We start from the raw sequence: 13,275 nt of genomic DNA on the forward strand, positions 1-13,275 counted from the left end.
CAGAAATTAAATGTGCAAAAATGTTTTACCATCTGCTGGAATACTCTTGGATGTTATTCCTCCAGAAACACTCATTATTAAAAATATTTATTGGACATCAACAATATATCAAACTCTGTTCAAAATATGGCTGCCTCACAGTTATTACTCAAACAAGAATTAAAAACATTATTTATTGCATTTAAGAATCAGCAAGATTTAGCCCTGCTCCTGAACTCTGTTATGTTGACACTATCTTTACCCTTCCAAGAGGAATAAGTTATTTAAGGCAAGAATTGTGTTTCTCTTATTTAGAATATTCACAATCTTAAAGCCCTTAATACAACATTTGCACATAGTAGAGGCTAAAACGTTGATTGATCAGTAAAATTGTGAAGGCCTGTTTCATCCTCTAAACTGCCAGTTTCTTAAGGGGCAGTGACAGGATTCACTATTTCTTAGGTATCTGTTGTTTTAGTTTTTCTTGCTTAGAATCTGATGGACCAGTCTTGATTTGGAAAATTGCCCACTGTAAAAGCTGAAACCAAAAATACTTGTTTCCCCAGGCTCCCTTGTAGCTTGAGTACTGGCAGGTGACCTAGTTAGACCTATTAGATGCTAATAGTGGTAAGAATCATAGCAAACTGTGGAAAATTTTTAAGGAGATGGGAGTACCAAACCATCTTACTGATCTCCTGAGAAACCTGTATTCGGGTCAAGAGGCAACAGTTAGAACTGGACATAGAACAAGTGACTCATTCAGAATTGAGAAAGGAGTATGACAAGGCTGTTTATTGTCACCTTGCTTATTTAACTTATATACAGAGTGTGTGTTAAGTTGCTTCAGTCGTGTTGGACTTGAAGCAGAAATTATACTTTTTAACCTCAGGGACATAGTAGCATCCTTAAAAAAAGAGTACATGCTGAATAAATATTTTACTGATTGATATCATCTCAATAACATCAGAACAAGAGTCATTAGCACAGTGCATACATGGCTCAATAAGGAGATATTATTCTTTTTGGAATGAGTTAGGAAATACATGAGTTACTTAAAATTAAAATCAGTGTCATAAAAGAGGAACAGAAGATTTTACTGAATTCAGACTGCTTTGAATTCAATTTAGTCAAATCAGTTTTTGGAACTAGACAGTTCTAAAATGGAGACTGATTGTAGATGCAGCCTTCAGGCAAAAATTAGATAAAATAAGAGTGAAAGAATGGATTTTCAATGTCATTCATCTAATGTCATTGTTAGACTAATAGTTCATGCTCTCCATCTTCCTTTCCTTCTTCTCGCCTTCCCCAAGCACATTCATATAATAAGGTCAGAGGAAGTTGCTTTGGGATTATGTGTCAAAGAGATCAAAGAAAATATGGGGGAGAGAATATGGTGAGAGAGAAAGCTGGGAAACTGTGTTGGCTATGAAAATGGACCTATGGACTGAACTATGTCTTCTAGGGAGGGGAATCTGCTAGCCAGCTGCAGCGGAGGGAGTGGAGAATGGCCAGTGTCAGAGAAGTGAAGCCATTATCTGCATTTAAACAATCAGAAGCTGATCCTTTGGATGCCAGTGTTATGAATCAATGTCAAGCAGTCCATTCTTTTTTGTTTTCATTCTACAATCATTGATTGAAGACTTGTTTTGTGTCATGTGTTGCTCTAGGCCCTGGAGATAGAACAATGAATGAGATGGGTAAAATCTTGAATTCAAGGAGCTTATATTCTATTTATTTAATTTTTTATTTCCCATTATAGTTTATAACAGGATATCAAATACAGTTTCCTGTGGAATATAATAGGACCTTGTTGTTTATCCATTCCATATATAGTATTATAGTTTGCATTAACCCCCTCCCCCACCCACCTCCCCATTGGCAACCACAAGTCTGTTTAAGGAGCTTATATTCTAGTAAGAGAGATAATAAGCCATCAAGGAAGCAAAAAATATATTCTAGGTATCAAATAGTAGTAAGTACCATGAAGAGAAATTAAGTAGGATAGCAAGACAGAGGGTGACAAGGCCCGCTGTTTTGGGCAGAGCTGTTAAATAAGTTCTCTCTCTGAGGTGGCTCCTTTTGAGAAGAGATGGATAAAGTTAATTCAGGCAGATAAGGATGCTCCAGATGGCTTAGATGGGAAAGAATCTGCCTGCACTGCAGAAGAACCATGTTTGATCCCTGGGTCATGAAGATCCCCTGGAGAAGGGAATGGCTACCCACCAGTATTCTTGCCTGGAGAATTCCATGGACAGAGGAGCCTGGTGAGCTACCATCCCTGGGGTTGCAAAGAGTTGGACACAACTGAGAAACTAGCACTTTCACTTTACTTTCAGAGAAAGAAGAGCAAAGGAAAAGTTTCTGAGGTATATTGTACTTGACTTACTTGAGCAGCTGCAAGACAGCTATTTTATGCGGAAGTGACTGACTAGTGGAAGAATGATGGGAGATGAGGTAGAACAGTGTGTTGGGCACTATAAGCCTGTATACTTAGTCACTCAGTTGTGTCCAACTCTTTGTGACCCCATGGATTGTAGCCTGCCAGGCTCCTTTTCCTTGAAATTTTCCATGCAAGAATACTGGAGTTGGTTGCCATTTCCTCCTCCAGGGGATCTTCCTGACCCAGGGATCCAATGCACATCTCCTGTGTGTCCTGCATTGCATGCTGTTTCTTTACCCACTGAGCCATCAGGGAAAATGCTGACCAAATCCTCTTTAATGGACCTGTTTCCCCAGCTCTAGGAGTGCCATGGACAGACCTTTAGAGGACTGCCCCATTTGCTGAGAACTCTGATAGCTTAGTTGGTAAAGAATCTGCCTGCAATGAAGGAGACACCAGTTTGATTCCTGGGTTGGGAAGATCCACTGGAGAAAGGATAGGCTACCCACTCCTGTATTCTTGGGCTTCCCTTGTGGCTCAGTTGGTAAAGAATATACCTGCAATGTGGGAGACCTGGGTTTGATCCCTGGGTTGGGAAGATCCCCTGGAGAAAGAAAAGGCTACCCACTCCAGTATTCTTGCCTGGAGAAGTCCATGGACTGTATAGTCCATGGGGTTGCAAAGAGTCAGACATGACTGAGTGACTTTCACTTTTCACTTTCATCTCAACTAAGGCCATGCTCCTTCCTAACCTGCCTACATCCGATGAGAGATCACTGAAGGAGTGTAAAGGTCTGGCATCTTGTCCTAACTTGGAACAACTCTAAAGGGCCATTCCAGCTCCAGTGCTCCCCCAAGAGATTGGTCAGGACTATTGTAATTGAATGTCTTCCGCTGCCATGTTTGCCTTGTTGCCCTCCTTTCCACTTATGCTGATCCCAAAGGCACTCCCTAATAAATATCCTGCCCTCTAAACTCCATCTCAGATGGGGAATCCAGACTGCAACAGAGTTTGAAAAGGACTTATGTAAGTAATCAGAAGTACTATGGAAAGATTCTGTAGGATTCTAAGCAGAAAGAAAGAAAGTGAAGTTGCTCAGTCATGTCTCTTTGCAACCCCATGGGCTATAGCCTACCATGCTCCTCCATCCATGGGATTTTCCTGGAGTGGATTGCCATTTCCTTCTTCATTCCAAGCAGTGGATTGATGCAATTAGTCTTATTTTTTTGTTATTGGAGTATAGTTTCTTTACAATGTTGTGTTAGTTTCTTCTTTACAGCAAAGTATATCAGCTACATGTATACATATATCCCCTCCCTCTTGAGCCTCCCTCCCACACACCCCCAATCTCACCTTTACAGGTCATCATAGAGAGCCAGGCTGGACTCCCTGTGCTATACAGCAGCTTCCCACTAGCTATCTATTTTATACATGATAGTGTATATATGTCAATACTATTCTCCTATTTGTCCTACCCTCCCTTTAAGATCTAAATGTAAGAGCAGACACTATAAAACTCTTAGAGGAAAACAGGAAAAAAAATAATGATTGGCATAAACCACAGCAAGATCTTTTTTGACCCATCTCCTAGAGTAATGAAAATAAAAACAAAAATAAACAAATGGGACCTAATCAAGCTTAAAAGTTTTTGCACCACAAAGGAAAACATACACAGAATGAAAAGACAAACATCAGAATGGGAGAAAGTATTTGCAAATGAAGCAACGGACAAAAGATTAATCTTCAAAATATTCAAACAGCGTATGGAGCTCAATATAAAAAAACAAATAACCCAATCAATAAATGGATGGAAGACCTAAGTAGACCTTTTTTCAAAGTCTTATCTTTTAAAGGGGTTACTTGGCTATTGTATGCAGAAGAAACTGTAGAGGGGAAAGAGAAAATTGGGAAGATATTGCCATCCAGGCAAAAGATGATTAATCTAGAGAAATGAGAAATGAATGGGTTCAGGGTATATTCTAAAAGCATAGCTTCAAAGGATCAAGCAATGCTCTTCAGCCCATCAAGGCAGCTATAAGCTTCAACAATTAGCATCATAAACAAAAGAGTTGATTAAAAACATAGCTAACTAGTTTATAATCACAAGTATTGTTTAAATTACAAATAAAATCAAGTCACCTCTTACATTCATAACATGAACTGTTTATTTATGTCACAGAAACAAAAATTACCTGGTGAAGTGTCCAGTTCATGCTGGTGGGCTTGTCGTTGTTATTCATTCACTAAGTGATGTCCAACTCTTTGTGACCCCATGGACCACAGTATGCCAGGATTCATCACTATCTCCCTGAGTTTGCTCAAACTCATGTCGATTGAGTCAGTGATGCCATCCAACCTTCTCATCCTCTGTCATCCCTTTCTCCTTCTGCCTTCAATCTTTCCCAGCATCAGGGTCTTTTCCAATGAGATGACTCAAGTGGCCAAAGTAATAGAGCTTCAGCTTCAGCATTAGTCCTTCCAATGAATATTCAGGGTTGATTTCCTTTAGGATTGGCTGGTTTCATCTCTGGTGGGCTGTGTACATCTGAGATCAGCAAACTACAGTCCCTAAGACAAATCTGGCCTGCTGCATGCTTTCTTGTGGTCCACAAACTAAGAAATGGTTTTTATATTTTAAGTGGTTGAAAAGAATCAAAACAAGAATAATCTTTCAGGACACAAAAATTTTACGAAATTCAAATTTCAGTGTCCACACATGAGTTTTATCGGTACATAGACTTGTGCATTCATTTACATGTAGTCAGTGGTTGCCTTTGGTCTCTAAGTGTTGAATTATTGTGACAGAGATTATATAGCCCACAAAGCTTAAAATATTTATTAGCTGGTCCTTATAGAAAAAGTTTTCTGACCTCTCATTTATCTCAAAGAAGTACAGCCTAAGGTCATCCGTGAAATGCCCAGTTAATGTTGGTGGGGCTGGTAGCCTATTTTCTTACGTTAATATTGCTTGTGCTAGCTACCAGGTGATGAGCAATCCTTTAGGGTCAGTTTTGTTCAGGTAAGTTTGTGTGTAGGTCCTATTGAATTCTGGCCTTTTCTGTGATTCCTTTTGCTCATTTCAAAGTCTATTGTAAAACTCCTAGAGGAGAACATAGGCAAAACACTCTCTGACATAAATCACAGCAGGATCCTCTATGACCCACATCCCAGAATTTCAGAAATAAAAGCAAAAATAAACAAATGGGACCTAATGAAACTTAAAAGCTTTTGCACAACAAAGGAAACTATAAGTAAGGTGAAAAGACAGCCCTCAGATTGGGAGAAAATAATAGCAAACGAAGCAACAGACAAAGGATTAATCTCAAAAATATACAAGCAACTCCTCAAGCTCAACTCCAGAAAAATAAATGACCCAATCAAAAAATGGGCCAAAGAACTCAACAGACATTTCTCCAAGGAAGACATACAGATGGCTAACAAACACATGAAAAGATGCTCAACATCACTCATTATCAGAGAAATGCAAATCAAAACCACAATGAGGTACCATTATACGCCAGTCAGGATGGCTGCTATCCAAAAGTCTATAAGCAATAAATGCTGGAGAGGGTGTGGAGAAAAGGGAACCCTCTTACACTGTTGGTGGGAATGCAGATTAGTACAGCCACTATGGAAAACAGTGTGGAGATTTCTTAAAAAACTGGAAATAGAACTGCCATATGACCCAGCAATCCCACTTCTGGGCATACACACCAAGGAAACCAGATCTGAAAGAGACACGTGCACCCCAATGTTCATCGCAGCACTGTTTATAATAGCCAGGACATGGAAGCAACCCAGATGCCCATCAGCAAACGAATGGATGAGGAAGCTGTGGTACATATACACCATGGAATATTACTCAGCCATTAAAAAGAATTCATTTGAATCAGTTCTAATGAGATGGATGAAACTGGAGCCCATTATACAGAGCGAAGTAAGCCAGAAAGATAAAGACCATTACAGTATACTAACACATATATATGGACTTTAGAAAGATGGTAACGATAACCCTATATGCAAAACAGAAAAAGAGACTCAGATGTATAGAACAGACTTGTGGACTCTGGGAGAAGGCAAGGGTGGGATGTTTCAAGAGAACAGCATTGAAACATGTATATTATCTAGGGTGAAACAGATAACCAGCCCAGGTTGGGTACATGAGACAAGTGCTTGGGCCTGGTGCACTGGGAAGACCCAGAGGGATCGGGTGGAGAGGGAGGTGGGAGGGGGGACTGGGATGGGGAGTACATGTAAATCCATGGCTAATTCATTTCAATGTATAACAAAAACTACTATAATGATGTAAAGTAATTAGACTCCAACTAATAAAAATAATAATAATAAAATAAAAACAAAACAAAACAAAGTCTATTGTAGTGCCTTGCATATTAGTTTTTTCTTCTTATTATAAAACCTGGATTTGGGACCTCTCTCACTAACCTTGTAATTTTCAGCTAGTCATACCCACTGTGCAGCACGAAGTCACAAACAAAAGCAAACAGCGAATGTGTCAGTGCTGTTCTCCACAGTTTTCTGTGGAATGTGTTCCAGTTTCTCCTTGCTGTTGACCCTTGTCCCTGTCTCTTATGTTTTTCCCCTGCCCCAGCAATTTGGACTTGACCTTTAAACATGATCTTCCAAGTATTGATCTTCAGTGTTCTCTAGGATTTTTGACTCATGTTGGCCTTTTCCTCCTTCTGCTCATAGCTATGCCATAGGAAGCCCTAAACTGGCTCTGGTCCTAGAACTCAGCTGCAGTGCTGCCCTTCCTGCGTGACTCTTCCCTGCCGCCAGAGGCTGCTTCACCAGCTATCTGTCTTTCCGCTGAGCTCCTGCTGTTGCTCTATATGGTCATCTCCTCTTTGCAGGAGCACATGTTGGAAAAGCCCACATCCCACTTCTTGTTGCTTATTCTCCATCCTTTGAACTCTTTTCTTTTGATCACAGTCCCATATCTACCAAGAGAATCCTCTTGAGCCTTTAAAAATGTAGGAAACATATCTTTTGCCACAGGACCTGAAAATTTACTTACATTAATTATAACAAGAAACATCACTATTACAGCTCATATTTATTGAGCACATAACTCTGTGTCTGATGGTATATGTATTAGTCAGCTCGCATTTTCATAACAACATACTATAGGCTGTGTGGCTTAAAGAATAGAAATTTATTTCTCACAGTTCGGGAGGCTGGATGTCCAAGGTCAAAGTACCGGCAGTTTGGTTTTTACTGGACCCTCTCTCCTTGGCTTGCCTTCTCACTGTGTGCTCACATGGTCGTTCCTCTGTGCATGCTCATCCCTAGTGCCTCTCCCTCCTCTTATAAAGATACCAGTCTTACTGGATTAGGGCCCTGCCCTTATGACCGCATTTAACCTTAATAGCTTCTTTAAAGGTTCCATCTTCAAATTCAGTTACTCTGGGGGTTTCCACTTCACCATATGCATTTAGCAGAGATACGATTTAGTCCAGAACAGTGCATTACCCACTTTACATAAAAATCTCATGTAATCCTCTCAACAGCTCCATGAGATAAAAAGATGCTCTTGTCCTCCTCATTTTACCTGTGCGGAAACTGAGATTTACTTTACACAAAGTTGCACTTCTGATAATTTTAGGTAGATTTAGTACTAAATGCCAGGTCTGAATTAATCCGCAGCTCATTCCCTTAATCCTTCTTGTATACATTCTCTGAAAGATGATCAACTTCTTTTATAGGATTTATTCTAATTACATAAGAGTCTTGTTTTTGTCTATTGGCAGTGAGCTCCTTGGTGACCTCTAGGGCTATTTGGGCAAGGGTTCTTGCAGCCTGCAGTAACCTGTTCAGCTACAAGGACTGTACTGCATCAGGCTAATTGTAGAAGAGTCCTGGAAGACAGCAGGAGTCAACCCGGTGCAAGGGTGTTAGGGCTATAGTTTGTACAGGACTCTGTAGCTTGGCTTTATTGCATTCTGGGAGAAGGACAATTTGATAAGCTTCTCTGATTTTGAGTGAGAATAAAAAAGTGTAAACTGTATGTGTGTGTGTGTGTGTGTTTGGTTCTATGCAGTTTTATTCAATGCATAGGTTTGTGTATCCACCACCAGAGTTAAGACCCAGAACAAGCAGTTCTATCAACACAAGGATACATTGTGTTCTCTTCTCATACCATCCCCAGCTCCTTCCCTTTCCTGAATCCCTGACAATGACTAATCTAATCTTCCTTTCTAAAATTTTGTCATTTCAAAAAATATTACAGTAATGGAATCATACAGTATATAACCCTTTGGGGTTGGCTCTTTTTCTCTCAGTGTAGTTTCAAATATTCATCCAAATTATTGTAGGTATCAATAGTTCATCCCTTTTTATTGCTGAATTGTATTCCATATATATATTATATACATATACCATAGTTTATTTAGCCATTCAACTGTTGAAGGATATCTAGACAAGTTCCAATCTTTGCTAACAGAATTAAAACTGCTATTGAGGGGGGCAGTCCCAAGATGGTGGAGGAATAGGGTGGAGAGATCACTTTCTCCCCCACAAATTCATCAAAAGATCATTTGAATGCTGAACGACTTCCACAAAACAACTTCTGAACGCTGGCAGAGGACACCAGACATCCAGAAAGGCAGCCCATTCTCTTCAAAAGGAGGTAGGGCAAAATATAAAAGACAAAAAGAGAGACAAAAGAGTTAGGGATGGAGACCCATCCTGGGGAGAGAGTCATGAAGGAGGAGAAGTTCCCACAGTACGAAACCCTCTCACAGGTGGGTCTGCAGGGAGTTTTGGAATCTCAAAGGGCAATATCATCAGGAAGAAAAAAAAAACCCACAGAATAGGTGCCTAACCACAATTGCCAGAGGAGAAGTAGCCCAGATGCTTGCATCTGCCACCAGCAAGGGGGAGCTGGACAGGGAGGCATGGGCAGCATCATTGGTCCTTAGGATAAGGACTGGGCCTGAATGCCCTGAGGACAATCTGATGGAGCTAGTGTGAGGTAACAACCAAAACTGTGGGATCACCAGAGAGGGAAAAAGAGAGAGAGAGAACGTTCCCATGAAAGGCCTGACCCGCTCACAGAACAAAAGATTGAGTAAATACCAAAGGAGAGCTGGCCGGCTGCATACAGGCCCCTCCCCCTGACCCGACCCCCTTCTGCCGGAGGCAGCCAGAGCTGGAAGGCAAAGGGCTGCTCCAATCTCAGCCCCAGAGACTGGCATCCTCCATCAAACTGTGAGCAGGCTCCCAGTTGCTAACCACATCTTCCTGGGATCTTCAACAGTTGAAATCTTCCAGGAGGGTCACAGCCTGAGATCAGCTCCCCAGAGGAGACACATGGCACACCTGAGATGGTGCTCTCCCGGTGCACCCGGGAAACCAAGTGACTGGGACCAGGGAGGTAATTAAGATACACAGCCCGAAAGTTGAAGGATGGGATGGGGAGGGAGGTGGGAGGGGGGATCAGGATGGGGAACATATGTAAATCCATGGCTGATTCATGTCAATGTATGGCAAAAACCACTACAATATTGTAAAGTAATTAGCCTCCAACTAATAAAAATAAATGGAAAAAAAGGGGGGGGGAAAAAGAGAAATATGCAGGCAACATATAAAGATATTTTTCAACATTGAGAGGTGATTCAATATTTTAATGCCAATTATTTTAAAATTAACCTATAAATTCAACTTAATATTAATAAACCTCAAACTGTAACTTAAAAAAAAAATACACAGCCCATCTGGGACAGTGCACTCACCAAGCACCTGGTTACCTGAGCTGCTCAGACCTGGGAAGGGCACAAAAGACATGCCAAACTGAGTCTGTGCCCTTGTAGAGTACTCGAGAATCTGAATCTGAGAAGCTTAGACCTGGGAAGTGCACAAGGGCAGGGCCCACTTTGGACAGTGCCCTGCAGAGCACCCTGGAGGCTGAGCAGTGTAGACCCGGAAAGCACACACCACTGTGAGCTGGGGAAAACCCAATATGGTCCATACATTGTGAGCACTCCCCACACACACCAGCAATATTGGTTTGCAGTGTTCCTCCCTCCCCACAACACAACTGAACAAGTGAGCCTAAATAAGTGACCACCTTTGCCCCCTTGTGTCAGGGTGGAAATTAGACACTGAAGAGACTTGCAAACAGAGGAAGTCAAAATAAACAAAGAAGAGGGAACTGCTCTGGAAGTGACAGGTGCAACAGATTAAAACCCTGTAGTTAACATTGACTAAGCATTGGAGGGGGCCTATAGACCTTGAGAACAAGTACAAATTGGAACAAGGAACTATCTGAAACTGAGATAACCCCATACTGCCCACACAGCTCCAGAGAAATTCCTAGATATATTTTTACTATTATCACTTTTTAATTTTTTTAAGTTCTTTATTACTCCTTTAATTTTAATTTTTTATAACCTACTATTACCTTGCAAAAAGACCCTATTTTTAAAGCAAATTTCATATATAATATATATATATATTTTATAATTTTTGTGATTGATTTTCTTTTGTATTTTTAATATTGTATTTTTGAGAATCTAACCTCTACTCTAGATTTTTAATCTTTGCTTTTTGGTATTTGTTATCAATTTTGTACCTTTAAGAATCTAACCTTCAGTATCCATTTTCACTTAAGGGTGTGATTACTGGCTTGATTGCTCTCTCCCCTTTTGACTCTCCCTTTTCTCCCCCATGTCACCTCTATCTCCTCCCTCCCTTCCCCTTCTCTCCTCTACTTAACTCTGTGAATCTCTCTGGGTGTTCTGGGCTGTGGAAAACACTTAGGATGCTGATTACTGGCTAGATTGATCTCTCCCCTTTGGACTAACCCCTCTTCTCCTCCTTGTCACCACTATCTCTGTCCTCCATTTTCTCTTCTCTATGTAACTCTGTGAATAGCTCTTGGTGTTCCAGACTGTGGGGAGCACATAAGGAATTGATTACTGGCTAGATTGCTCTCTCCCCTTTTGACTCTCTCTCTTCTCCTCCTGGTCACCTCTATCTCCTTTCTCCCTCTTCTCTTCTCTATGCAACTCTGAACCACTTTGGGTGTGGACAATTGTTTCACCATTAACCTAGATGTTTTATCATCTGCACTGTATGGATTGGGAAGTCTTGAGGCTACTCTAAGAATAAGACTGAAAGCCAGGGGCAGGAGTCTTACCTCCAAAACTTGAGAATAGCAGAGAACTCCTGGTTCCAGGGAACATTAATAGACAAGAGCTCATCCAAAAGCCTCAATACCTACACTGAAATGAAGCTCCATCCAAGAGCCAACAAGTTCCAGAGCAAGACATACCATGCTAATTCTCTGGCAAAACAGGAACACAGCCCTGAGCATTAAAAGACAGGCTGCCCCAAACCATGCCAAACCCATAGACACCCCTAAACTTACTACTGGACACTTCATTGCACTTCAGAGAGAAGAGATCCAGCTCCACATACCAGAACACAGATGCAAGCTCCCCTAACCAGGAAACCTTGACAAGCCACTAGTCTAACCCTATCCACAGGGAGCAGGCTCCACAATAAAGAGGAACCACAAAATTCCAGTCTACAGAATGTGCACCCCAAACACAGCAGTCTAAACAAAATAGAAAAGCAGAGAAATATTCAGCAGATAAAGGAACATGATAAATGCCCATGAAATAAATAAAAGGGGGGGGGGGAAGAGATAGGGAGTCTACCTGAAAAAGCATTCAGAATAATGATAGTAAAAATGATCCAAAATCTTGAAAACACAATGGAGTTATGACAAAATGCAAGAAATGTTTAAGAAGTAAAGACCTAGAAGAAAATAAAGAGTAAATCAATAATGAATAATGCAATAACTGAGACCAAAAGCACTCTGGAGGGAACCAACAGTAGAATAACTGAGGTAGAAGATAGGGTAAGTGAGGTGGAAGATAGAATTGTGGAAATAAATGAAGCAGAGAGGAAAAAAGAAAAAAGAATTAAAAGAAATGAGGAAAACCTAAGAGACCTCTGGGACAATGTTAAATGCCCCAACATGTGAATCATAGGAGTCCAAGAAGATGAAGACAAAAAGAAAGGGCATAAGAAAATACTTGAGGAGATGATAGTTGAAAACTTCATTAAAACGGAGAAGGAAATAGCCACCAGAGTCCATGAAACCCAGAGAGTCCCAAACAGGATTAAACCCAAGGTGAAAAACACAAGAGACACGTATTAATTAAGCCACTGCTGCTGCTAAGTCACTTCAGTCGTGTCCGACTCTGCGACCCCATAGACGGCAGCCCACTAGGCTCCCCCGTCCCTGGGATTCTCCAAGCAAGAACACTGGAGTGGGTTGCCATTTCCTTCTCCAATGCGTGAAAGTGAAAAGTGAAAGTGAAGTCGCTCAGTCGTGTCTGACTCGTAGCGACCTCATGGACTGCAGTCAACCAGGCTCCCCCATCCATGGGATTTTCCAGGCAAGAGTACTGGAGTGGGGTGCCATTGCCTTCTCCGATTAATTAAGCTAACAAACATCAAAGACAAAGAGCAAATATTAAAAGCAACAGGGGAAAAGCAACAAATAACACACAAGGGGATCCCCACAAGGATAACAGCTGATCTTTCCATAGAAACTCTTCAGGGAAGAAGGGAATGGCAGGACATAAAGTGATGAAAGAGAAAAACCTACAACCCGGACTACTATACCCAGCAAGGATCTCATTCAAATATGAAGGAGAAATCAAAAGCTTTACAGACAAGCAAAAGCTGAGAGAATTAAGCACCACCAAACAAGCTCTTCAACAAATGCTAAACCATCTTCTCTGGACAGGAAACATAGAAAAGGTTTGTAAACTCAAGCCCATAACAACAAAGTAAATGGCAATGGGATCATACTTATCAATAATTACCTTAAATGTAAATAGGTTGAATGACCCAATGAAAAGACAAAGACTGGCAGATGGAT

Source organism: Odocoileus virginianus, chromosome X (genome assembly GCF_023699985.2).
Source record: "Odocoileus virginianus isolate 20LAN1187 ecotype Illinois chromosome X, Ovbor_1.2, whole genome shotgun sequence".
NCBI lineage: Eukaryota > Metazoa > Chordata > Mammalia > Artiodactyla > Cervidae > Odocoileus > Odocoileus virginianus.